This window comes from Saccostrea echinata, unplaced genomic scaffold, assembly GCF_033153115.1.
Source record: "Saccostrea echinata isolate AGI-Se365-2 ecotype Australia unplaced genomic scaffold, CSIRO_AGI_Sech_v1 ptg000054l, whole genome shotgun sequence".
Classification (NCBI taxonomy): domain Eukaryota; kingdom Metazoa; phylum Mollusca; class Bivalvia; order Ostreida; family Ostreidae; genus Saccostrea; species Saccostrea echinata.
This window is the reverse complement of record NW_026889803.1, coordinates 30,297,801-30,308,465: the sequence shown is the minus strand read 5'-3', so window position 1 is coordinate 30,308,465 and position 10,665 is coordinate 30,297,801.

The following is a 10,665-nucleotide window of genomic DNA, read 5'->3' as shown; positions in this document are numbered from 1 at the left end:
TGACCGTTAAGGCCCTTGGGCCTCTTGTTGTTAAAACAATAAACAAGGGCTAAGTGGGTATGGATTGAAAATTTCGGTAGAGGGTTATGTAGTTATTATAAAGAACGAGTAAGGATAGCTAGGGATTTGATATTTCACATGTGCGTTATCGGTGATGAGACCTTTCCAAATGTTTTATAATTATTAACTTCGTGACCTCGAACTTGAAGTTTGAGTCTAATTTTCAATAATATTAACATTGGTAATAACTTCTGAATGAGAGAAGATAGGGCCTTCATTTTCCAAATGTGTATTACTTATACAAGACCTTTTCGAATGTTTAAAATTTTTTACCCTGTGACCTTTACCTTAAAGTTTGAGTTCTGTCACAACAACTTTAACCTTGGTACCTTGAAGTTTGAGTCCTGTCTCAAAAACTTCAATCTTTGCCATAAATTTTCAAATAGTAAGGGTAGGGCTTTCATATTTCACATGCACATTTGCTGTGACAAGAACTTTCCATCTGTACCAAGATTTATGACCCAAAGGACACGGCCTTGAAGTTTTACGTACTTTTAAAATATTCGAACACAAGTATTACCTTTCAAATGAGAAAACAAGATGTGTTTGTGAAACACTGATGCCCCCGTATGGCAGCTAATGGCGAAGGTGAAAGTTTCTCAAATGCAAGTCAAAATCCAGGCCAAAACATAAAAAAATATTAAATTTGAAAGCCCTAGCTGCAAATATTCAAAAGTTATTGCGAAGCTTAAAGTTTTTTTTAAAGAAAGTAAATCATCAAGGTCAAGGTCAAAGTTGTTGGTATCCAAAGGAAGGTCTTGTCACAAGGATTACATATGTAAAGTATGAAAGCCCTAGCACCAACCATTCAGAAGTTATGGCCAAGGTTAAAGTTTTTCGAAAGTAGGTCAAACTCCTATGTCAAGGTCAAAGTGCTTGGTATCCAAAGGAAGGTCTTGTCACAAGTATTACATATGTGAAGTATGAAAGCCCTAGCACCAACCATTCAAAAATTATGGCCAAGGTTAAAGTTTTCAAAAGTAGGTCAAACTCCTAGGTCAAGGACAAAAGGTCAAAGTGATTGGTATCCAAAGGAAGGACTTGTCACAAACATATGTGAAGTATGAAAGCCCTACATGTAGCTATAACCGTTCAAAAGTTATGGCCAAGGTTAAAGTTTTTCAAAAGTAGGTCAAACTCCTAGATCAAGGTCAAAGGGTCAAAGAGGTTGTTATGCAGAGGAAGGTCTTGTCACAAGGAATATACATATGAAGTATGAAAGCCCTAGCTCTAACCTTTCAAAGTTATATCCAAGGTTAAAGTTTTTCAAAAGTAGGTCCAACTCCAAGGTCAAGGTCAAAGTTGTTGGTATCCAAAGGAAGGCCTTGTCACAAAGAATACACATGTGAAGTATGAAACCCCAAGCACCAACTGTTCAGAAGTTATGGCCAAGGTTAAAGTCTCATAAAATTTTGCAAAAGTCAAAACTCCAAGGTCAAGAGGTCAAATATGATGGTACCCAAAGAAAGGTCTTATCACAAGGAATACACATGTGAAATATGAAAGTCATAGCTCCAACCAATCAAAAGTTGTGGGCAAGGTTAAAGTTGACAACAGACAGACAGATAAACAGACAAACAGACAGACAGGACAAAAACAATATACCCCCGGTATCTTTCGATCCGGGGGCATAAAAATTGGGCTTTCATATTTCACATGTGAGATTGATTGATTGATTGTATATTGTTTTACGTCCCATTCGAGAATCTTTCACTCATATAGAGACGTCACCATATACCGGTGAAGGGCTTCAAATTTTGACCTTTACTCGGCACTGAGGGCCATTGAGCAGTGAGGGATCTTTATTGTGCCAACGCCTGCCGTGACACGGGGCCTCGGTTTTTAAGGTCTCATCGAAGGACCCGCAACTTTCACTTCAAAGTGCCGAGCGCATGGCGAAGGAACAGTTGCTACCTTTTTTTTATCGACTTAGGTCTGTCGCGGCCGAGATTCGAACTCACGACTTCCCGATCACGGAGCGAGCGCTCTACCGACTGAGCTACCGTGAACGGTTTCACATGTGAGAAGACCATTCCAAAATGTAATTTTCCCTTATGACATAGACTTTGAAATTTGACCTACTTAAGATTTATAAAATTCATCATTATTAATAGTTTTTGAATGCGAGGTTAGCCTATTTTTCAAGACAAATTAACTTTCGCTATAGCTTTTGTACAATAAGAAGAGAGATTTAATATTTTTGTCCCCCGCTTTAGCGAAATTAAATTGCACTCATCTGTCATTGTGTCCGTCACAAAAACTTTAACCTTGATCATAACTTTTGAGTAAGAAAAGATGGGGCTTTCATATTTTAGATGTACATTACTTGTGAAATGACCTTCCAAAATGTAATATGATTTTGACTGCGTGTCCTTGAAGTTTGACATTCTTTTCAATTTTATGAACCACCTCATAACTTTTGAATGAAAAGAGATAGGGCTTTCATATTTGAGATGTGCATTACCTGTGACACAAACCTTTCAAAATTACTTTATTTTTCACTCCATGACCTTGACCTTAAAACTTGACCTACTTTCAAAAATCTAACATTATTATAACATTTGAATGAGAAAAGATCCAACATTCATATTTGGCATGTGTATTACCTGTGACAATTCCGTACAAGCTCTAATTTTTGACCTCGTGACCTTGACCTTAAGTTTAGCCTAATTTTCAAAAAATTAACATTGATAATTTTTGAATGAGAAAAGATAGGGTTAAATATTTGAGATGTACATTACCCGTTTCAAAACCTTTCCAAATGTACTCTGGTTTTGACCTCGTGACTTTGACCTTAAGCTTAAACTTACAGTTTTCCTTTAATTTTTTTTTACATTGGTAATAACTTTTGATCGAGAGTCGACAGGGCTTTAATGTTTTGCATGCACATTACCCATGAGAACATATTTCAGAAAAGTATATTATTTTTAACTTCATGACCTTGACCAACAAGATTGATGGACACATAAACAAGACAGTTACAATATACCATAAATAACTGCATCCCAACCAATAAGAAACGGAAAGCGGGGGACCACAATTCTCTGAATTTGCTTTTTAAATGTGTATAACTATGACAAGACCATTTCTAATATATGATTATTATTTTTTTTTTTTACCTTTTGACCTTAAAGGACTTATCGCATGTTACTATATTATTTGAAATTAAAAGCGTATTACGTTCCTTATGAGCACAATTTATAAATTCTGTGTTTTTACTGTGGATAAATCGCGGTAATTAACCAATTATTGACTCAAATGAAAACCCCTGAATTAAAAATCTAAGTTAATTAGATAGCGATCACGTGAACCTGTGACGTCAAAGGCGACAATGGCTGATCAGCTCTTCATTAATCTTACTAAAATATACGCGATACAACCTGAATTTTCTGCGTTGTGGACGACCAAATCACTTATATTATCGATATAAATTGAATATTCAATCTTATATGTTAGAATTGTCAGCAAGAAAAAATCTGAAAAATCTGTTAACTTTGTAAAAATAGAAGCGACGATAGCGAGGGAGACGCAGCGAAGACGAAGAAACTCGCCATAACAGTGCAATTTGATTTGTCATCTTATCACATGTATTAACTTACTTGATTCACAAATTAAACATTATATAACTTTGTTATTCTTCGTTTTGTATATAACATTAATTTATGCAAGTCTTCATATGTTTTTTAAAGGATCGCGATCTTGAAAAATAATTTCTCGATCACGAAACATTGCTGTAATTAGAGCTACCAGGGACCTATATATAGGTCTCTGGAGCTACAGGTTCTTAATGTTTTGAATAATAACGAAAATATCTTAAAAACCTTATACCTTAGAACTAATTAATGTTCTAAAGTTATTGAAAAGCATACAAGGAATTAATTTTTTCAGCATTTTTCGTAATTAAGCTGCATTTGTCGTTGATAACTCCGTAAATAGTGTGCATATTCTCATCTCTCTATTACCGAATTGTCGCCTATGACGTCAGAGCAGTATTTCGGCGAAATCCGACTGAAATATGCATATTGCCGTATTTGAATTTCAACTCTCCATATCTCTTAAAATATGCTTTCAACAACGTTTATTGTATTCAGTATTTTAATCAATAAGGTTATAGATGATATTTTTCATAAAATTACGATTTTTGAAAGATCATGCGATAAGTCCTTTAAAGATTAATCTTTTCCAAAATTTGTGTCTTGGCCTTAAATTATTTTTTCACACGTGCACATATGTAATTTTTGACAATGCATTCACAAACGCTTTCTCAACTGCACCAGAACATATTGCTAAAATTATAAAACATTATTCTTTGCTGATGGACAGACAAGCCACCGGGCAGGCAAGACAGTTTCAAATTGTTATAAACCACTGCATCGCAACCAATAAGAACCCTGAAGCGGGAGACGAACAGTTCTCTTTATTTGCTTGTTTGAAGTTACATTAATTTTTTTATGGTTAAGCCAAAGAAATCAGACCCAAGGAATACAAGGAGCATGTTATTTATAAGTTTTGTTTTCCTAACCCTTACTTGTATATTAAAGACCGATGGAAGATGCACGTATATACGGACGAAAACTGACATCAATAGGTTAAAGGGACTTGGATATAGATTTGAAGTTACAATGTAATATTTCTTCAAATTTTCTGAAGTTACAATGTAATATTTCTTCAAATTTTCTGAAGTTACAATGTAATATTTCTTCATATTTTCTGTATATCATACCCTACGTGTTCCTAGAGTATTTCACACGGAAATATAATAAAAGCATGTTCAGAAACCTTTTTATGCCCCTGGATCGAAAGATACCGGGGGTATATTGTTTTTGTCCTGTCTGTCTGTTTGTCTGTCTGTTGTCAACTTTAACCTTGCCCATAACTTTTGATTAGTTGGAGCTATGACTTTCATATTTCACATGTGTATTCCTTGTGACAAGACCTTTCTTTGGATACCATCATATTTGACCTTGACCTTGGAGTTTGACCCACTTTTGCAAAATTTTATGAGACTTTAACCTTGGCCATAACTTCTGAACAGTTGGTGCTTGGGGTTTCATACTTCACATGTGTATTCTTTGTGACAAGGCCTTCCTTTGGATACCAACAACTTTGACCTTGACCTTGGAGTTGGACCTTCTTTTGAAAAACTTTAACCTTGGATATAACTTTTGAAAGGTTAGAGCTAGGGCTTTCATACTTCATATGTATATTCCTTGTGACAAGACCTTCCTCTGCATAACAACCTCTTTGACCCTTTGACCTTGACATGTGTATTCTTTGTGACAAGGCCTTCCTTCAGACACCAACAATTTTGACCTTGACCAAGGAGTTTGACCTACTTTTGAAAAACTTTAACCTTGGCCATAACTTTTGAACGGTTGGAGCTAGGGCTTTCATACTTCACATATGTATTCCTTGTAACAAGACCTTCCTCTGGATATCAACTATTTTGAGCCTTTGGCCTTGACCTAGGAGTTTGACAATTTTGAAAACTTTAACCTTGGCCATAACTTTTGAATGCTTGGAGCTAGGGCTTTCATACTTCACATATGTAATCTTTTTGACAAGACCTTCCTTTAGATACCAGCCACTTTGACCTTTTGACCATGACCTAGGAGTTTGACCTACTTTTGAAAAACTTTAACCTTGGCCATAACTTTTAAATGGTTGAAGCTAGGGCTTTCATACTTCACATATGTAATCCTTGTGACAAGACCTTACTTTGGATACCAACCATTTTGACTCTTTGACCTTGACATAGGAATTTGACCTACTTTTGAAAAACTTTAACCTTGGCCATAACTTTTGAATGGTTGGTGCTAGGGCTTTCATACTTCATTTATATAATCCTTATGACAAGACCTTTTTTTGGATATCAACCACTTTGACCTTGACCTAGGAGTTTGACCTACTTTTGAAAAACTTTAACCTTGGCCATAACTTTTGAATGCTTGGAGCTAGGGCTTTCATACTTCACATATGTAATCCTTGTGAAAAGACCTTCCTTTGGATACCAACCACTTTGACCTTGACCTTGACATTTTACTTACTTTTAAAAAAGTTTAACTTTCGCCATAACTTTTGAACAGTTGCAGCTAGGTCTTTCAAATTTCACAGGTATATTCCTCGAGACAAGACCTTTCTTTTTGGTACCAACTTTTTTTTATCTTTTCGCCTGGATTTTGACTTGCATTTGAGAAACTTTAACCTTCGCCATAAGCTGTCGTACGGGGGCATCAGTGTTTCACAAACACATCTTGTTTTTTAATCTTGGAATTATTAAAACTACGAATTTCGGGATGCGTTTGATTAACATATATTCTTGCACTTTCATTAAATAAACTTAATCCTTAATACTTAAGAAATGTAGAAATTTTGTTGCGTATTAATGAACAATACTAAAACTATAATCCAGAAAATTCTGAGTAGAAATGAGAGAAAGCAAAACCAACTAACAAGTATTGTCAGTCTATGTTCAGTGATGTGTGCAGATGTTAACTAATTGTCTGAACACACCGTAAAACGTAAACATTAACAATATTAAAGCTTGTGCCCTGATTTTGACGTGATGTAAAGAAGAGTGTCGTTGTTATTGAATTCTAAGAATATTCATGTAAGTACAATTCATTTAGCTGGTTTTTATTAGCTCTACTGGTCAGAGACCAGGGCTGGGATTCATAAACATACTTAAGATTTGTGCTAGGTTTCACACTTAAGTATAAAATAAATTCTTAGCTAAGAAAATATTCTTAAGTCATATTCATATAAATTCTAAGTGCAATTCTTAGCTAAGTTTAATTCTGAGAAAATTAGAGCACTGAAGTTAAGTCACCCTAGCAACGCATACAATTTCCTGAACAAAAAGCGCACTCTTTTGTGATGGAGGTATTTAGTACCATGAGTATTACATCACAACTGATACAGCTTTGTCATCAACAGTACACAATACTGCATCTTACCAGCTGATAAACATCTCAAAGTCAAAACAAGTTTCTAGCTGGATGTAATAGCATGGTTTCTTACTGAAAGATTAAAATGTCTTCTGTAAAACATTATTTTTATTTTGATAAAGAAAACTTAAGTATTTCTTATCTACTTAAGACACCACCTGAGGACACTTAACTTTAAGTCAATACTTAAGCACTAAATATGTTTATGAATTACACTTAAGTATTTCTACCAAATTTAAGTAATACTTAGGGGACTTGAGGATAAAATATATAACTTAAGTGAATATTTAAACTTAAGAATATACTAAGAAGTTTTATGAATCCAAGTCCAGAAGAGCTTATGCGATAGTAAGGTGTCCGTCGTCCGTCCGTCTGTCTGTAAACAATTTTTCAAAACGCTACTCCTCCTACAGTTTTGGTCTGATTTTAATATAACTTGGCACAGAAGTAGACTACACTAAGATACATAATTTAATGCATCGGTTTTAGATTTCGATCAACGCTGTTGCCATGGTTACTAAAAATAGAAATTTCTGTGAAATTCCTTTAAAATGCTACTCCTCCAGTTTTGGTCGGATTTTAATATAACTTGGCACACAAGTGGAGTACCCTAAGATGCATAATTTAATGCATCGGTTTTTAATTTCGATGATCGGTGTTGCTATGGTTACTAAAAATAGAAATTTCTGTGAAATTCCTTTAAAACGCTACTCCTCCTACAGTTTTAGTCTGCTTTTAATATAATTTTGCACACAAGTAGACTACATTAAGATACATAATTCTATTTATTGCTGCATGTTGCAAAGTTTCAAATCCAAGTGCTACTTTTTCTTTGTTACATGTATATGTACAGACCAGTAGGGCTACAGTCTCATCAGAGACTTCTGGGTTTTTTTTTTAAATAAACATAGAAAGAGCTAAATCCACGAAGGGGCTAAATCGGCCTATTTTTTCAGGAAAATTAAACTGAGGGGAAGAAGAAAATTAACAATAGAAATATTATCCTTGGGTATCAAACTTAAAAAGTTTATGCCAATTTTTTTATTTGATGACGTCATATTTGTACAGAAAACGTCTAAACACGCGCACTTTGCTAGTTTTTATCAAAATAAAGCATTTTTTTCGTCTTTGGTTCAAATTTTGCTGTGGCCACACCCTTCGAACAAAATAAAATATATACCATAGAAAAGAGGATTAAAATATGAATAAATAAAGTATATTTTTATTTTGTTCGAGGGGTGTGGCCACATCGAAATTAATACTTTTCGTTCGATTCAAATACCTTAGCACCGACTCACACTGTGAAAAATAGCGTGGATTATCCTACATTAATAGAAAAGAAAAAGTTTCTATATTGTTTTTGTAAATATTAAAGAGTTTTGAAATGCGAATGTTATATTTTTTATAAGTTATTTTGTGTTGTGGTGCAAAAAAGTATGAAAAATTCTCGCTAAGCTTGACTGCATGTTGGACATTTTGTGTACTACGTGCCTCAGTCCTGACCCAAGACTTTTCCTTCAAGAAGTTGATCTATAACTCATCATTATGCTGAAATGTTTTTTTTTTTTAAAAGTAATAATGTGTTTTCTTTTCCTCTGACAGCCTATTAATTTAAGCTTTGAATTTGTTTTCCAACTCACGGCTCCTCGTAACCATGGTCACTATGTAATCAAAGGGAGATCACCCTAGAAATATGTAGGCTACATCTTTATTTTCTCCTGAGTGGCAGAGTCGGAATAGCGTAGAATATTAAACAATTTACATCGGATGCAACTACCAAGACGTATTTATAATGATTGTTTTGCCACCTTACAAAACATAAATTGTGTATGTCGTGAAGTCTGCATCGACAGCATATAAATGGTTAACGTTACGCAATAGAGTCTATTATAACTAACGTTATACATGTATTATAAATATAACCCATACCCAACATGCGTTTCAGAAATCGCCAGTGGCATTTTAAGACAAAAGATTAATTAATATTTATTAGTGAAAACCTTTACTGATCCGAGACTTCTTAACATAAATTATTTTACGAAGTATTGAACCTAGAAAATTCGAGTTGACAGATCAAATAAACAATAGATTGATTTTACAGATCGCATGTAATTTTTGTGATAGTCCTCTATAAGAAAAATGCCCTATATTGTATAAACGAATAACTTACTACCAAGGCAGTGACAACTCTTTATGGTTTTAAGTAATTTCAATATCGCATGCATGCTACATGACCTAGCCAACACATGAAAAAAAAATGTCAAAGGGAGGCTACTTGCTATCTCTTCTATTTTGAGTTACTCCGCTTAAATGTAGCAGGCCCAAGGGAGAGAGGGCAACCAAGATTAGCAAGCATGTTTATAATACAGTAGTGTAAATTCATGAAGGTGAGATTAGAGCATTGATATAAAATAAGAAGCAAAAAAAAACAAAATAACCTATTACATTTACAAAAAAAAAAAGACAGGGGTTATTGGGAGGAGGGGGGTTCGCACAAATACGTGGGACAGTTCGACCAATTACTGCTGCCATTTAAACAAGAAAGTAGTAAAGTGAATAAAAAACAATGCCAATTATATTAGTCCTTGTATATATATCGTATAAAAAAATAATAAATTCAATAGCAGTTTCCGGCATTTTTTTTTCAATCTCCTTGATAAAAATTTAATTTAAAAACGATTGATTTTTTGTGACTCGGTCATTGCATAAATTTATTATAGATCCCTGGCCCGTAGGTAGCAATTTCAGTTTGGAGGGAGGGGGGCACAGCCATACATTTTCAGTTAGGGGCACTATCAACTACCAAAATACCTTGACAAGCAAAATAAAAAAAACGGGGGGGGGGGGGGGGATCAGACGTTTTTACTGATGGGGCACAAGCATATAGTGGCTTTGTTTTATATAGTATACTATATATCGGCAAAATTATTTGGGGGGGGGGGGGGGAGGGGCATGGCCAACCCCCGTTTCCTACGGCCATGTATCCTGAATGTGTTATTATTATTAACAGATATAATTGCTAATTTTGCTTGTCTATCTATTTGTTTTTTTGAAAGGATGTCTTTATAGAATAAAACTTCATAGATCGGGTATTTGAACATGATATTTGGGGGGGGGGGGGTATGGTAATCGCTCGACATGTGGCCTATATTTTTTTTTTTTTTTAGACGGTCTGTAATGAATGCCATTTACTACTGCCAGTAGCTGTTTTTCGTATATTTTTGTTTAATTACAAAGAGTAACGATCCGAAAACATCCAAGTTAAAAATCTCATATATGCAATATGTATACGATATTATGATTATTTTATCGTCTTCTGTACTCATTATCGCCTATCTATTTGTAGTTGTGTTAGAAATTGCACATGGAGAAACGAAATGTTATTTTAAATATTTGAAAATTATGAGTAAAATGTTAATACTGGTTTTGAACTACATGTATATGAAAGTCTTAGATGTTATGTTTCAATTTAATTTTCACTTCTCACCAGATAATCATTACTTTATGATTTTATTAAAAGGGTTTATAGGTACTCCCCAAAATGGGAGTGTGTAAGATATGATAATATGATAAGAAAACGATTAGTTAGCAATAATTAATTCGATCGTTTTTGTCATCTGAAATCTTCATACCTATTGTGGGTATATAAAAAACGTTT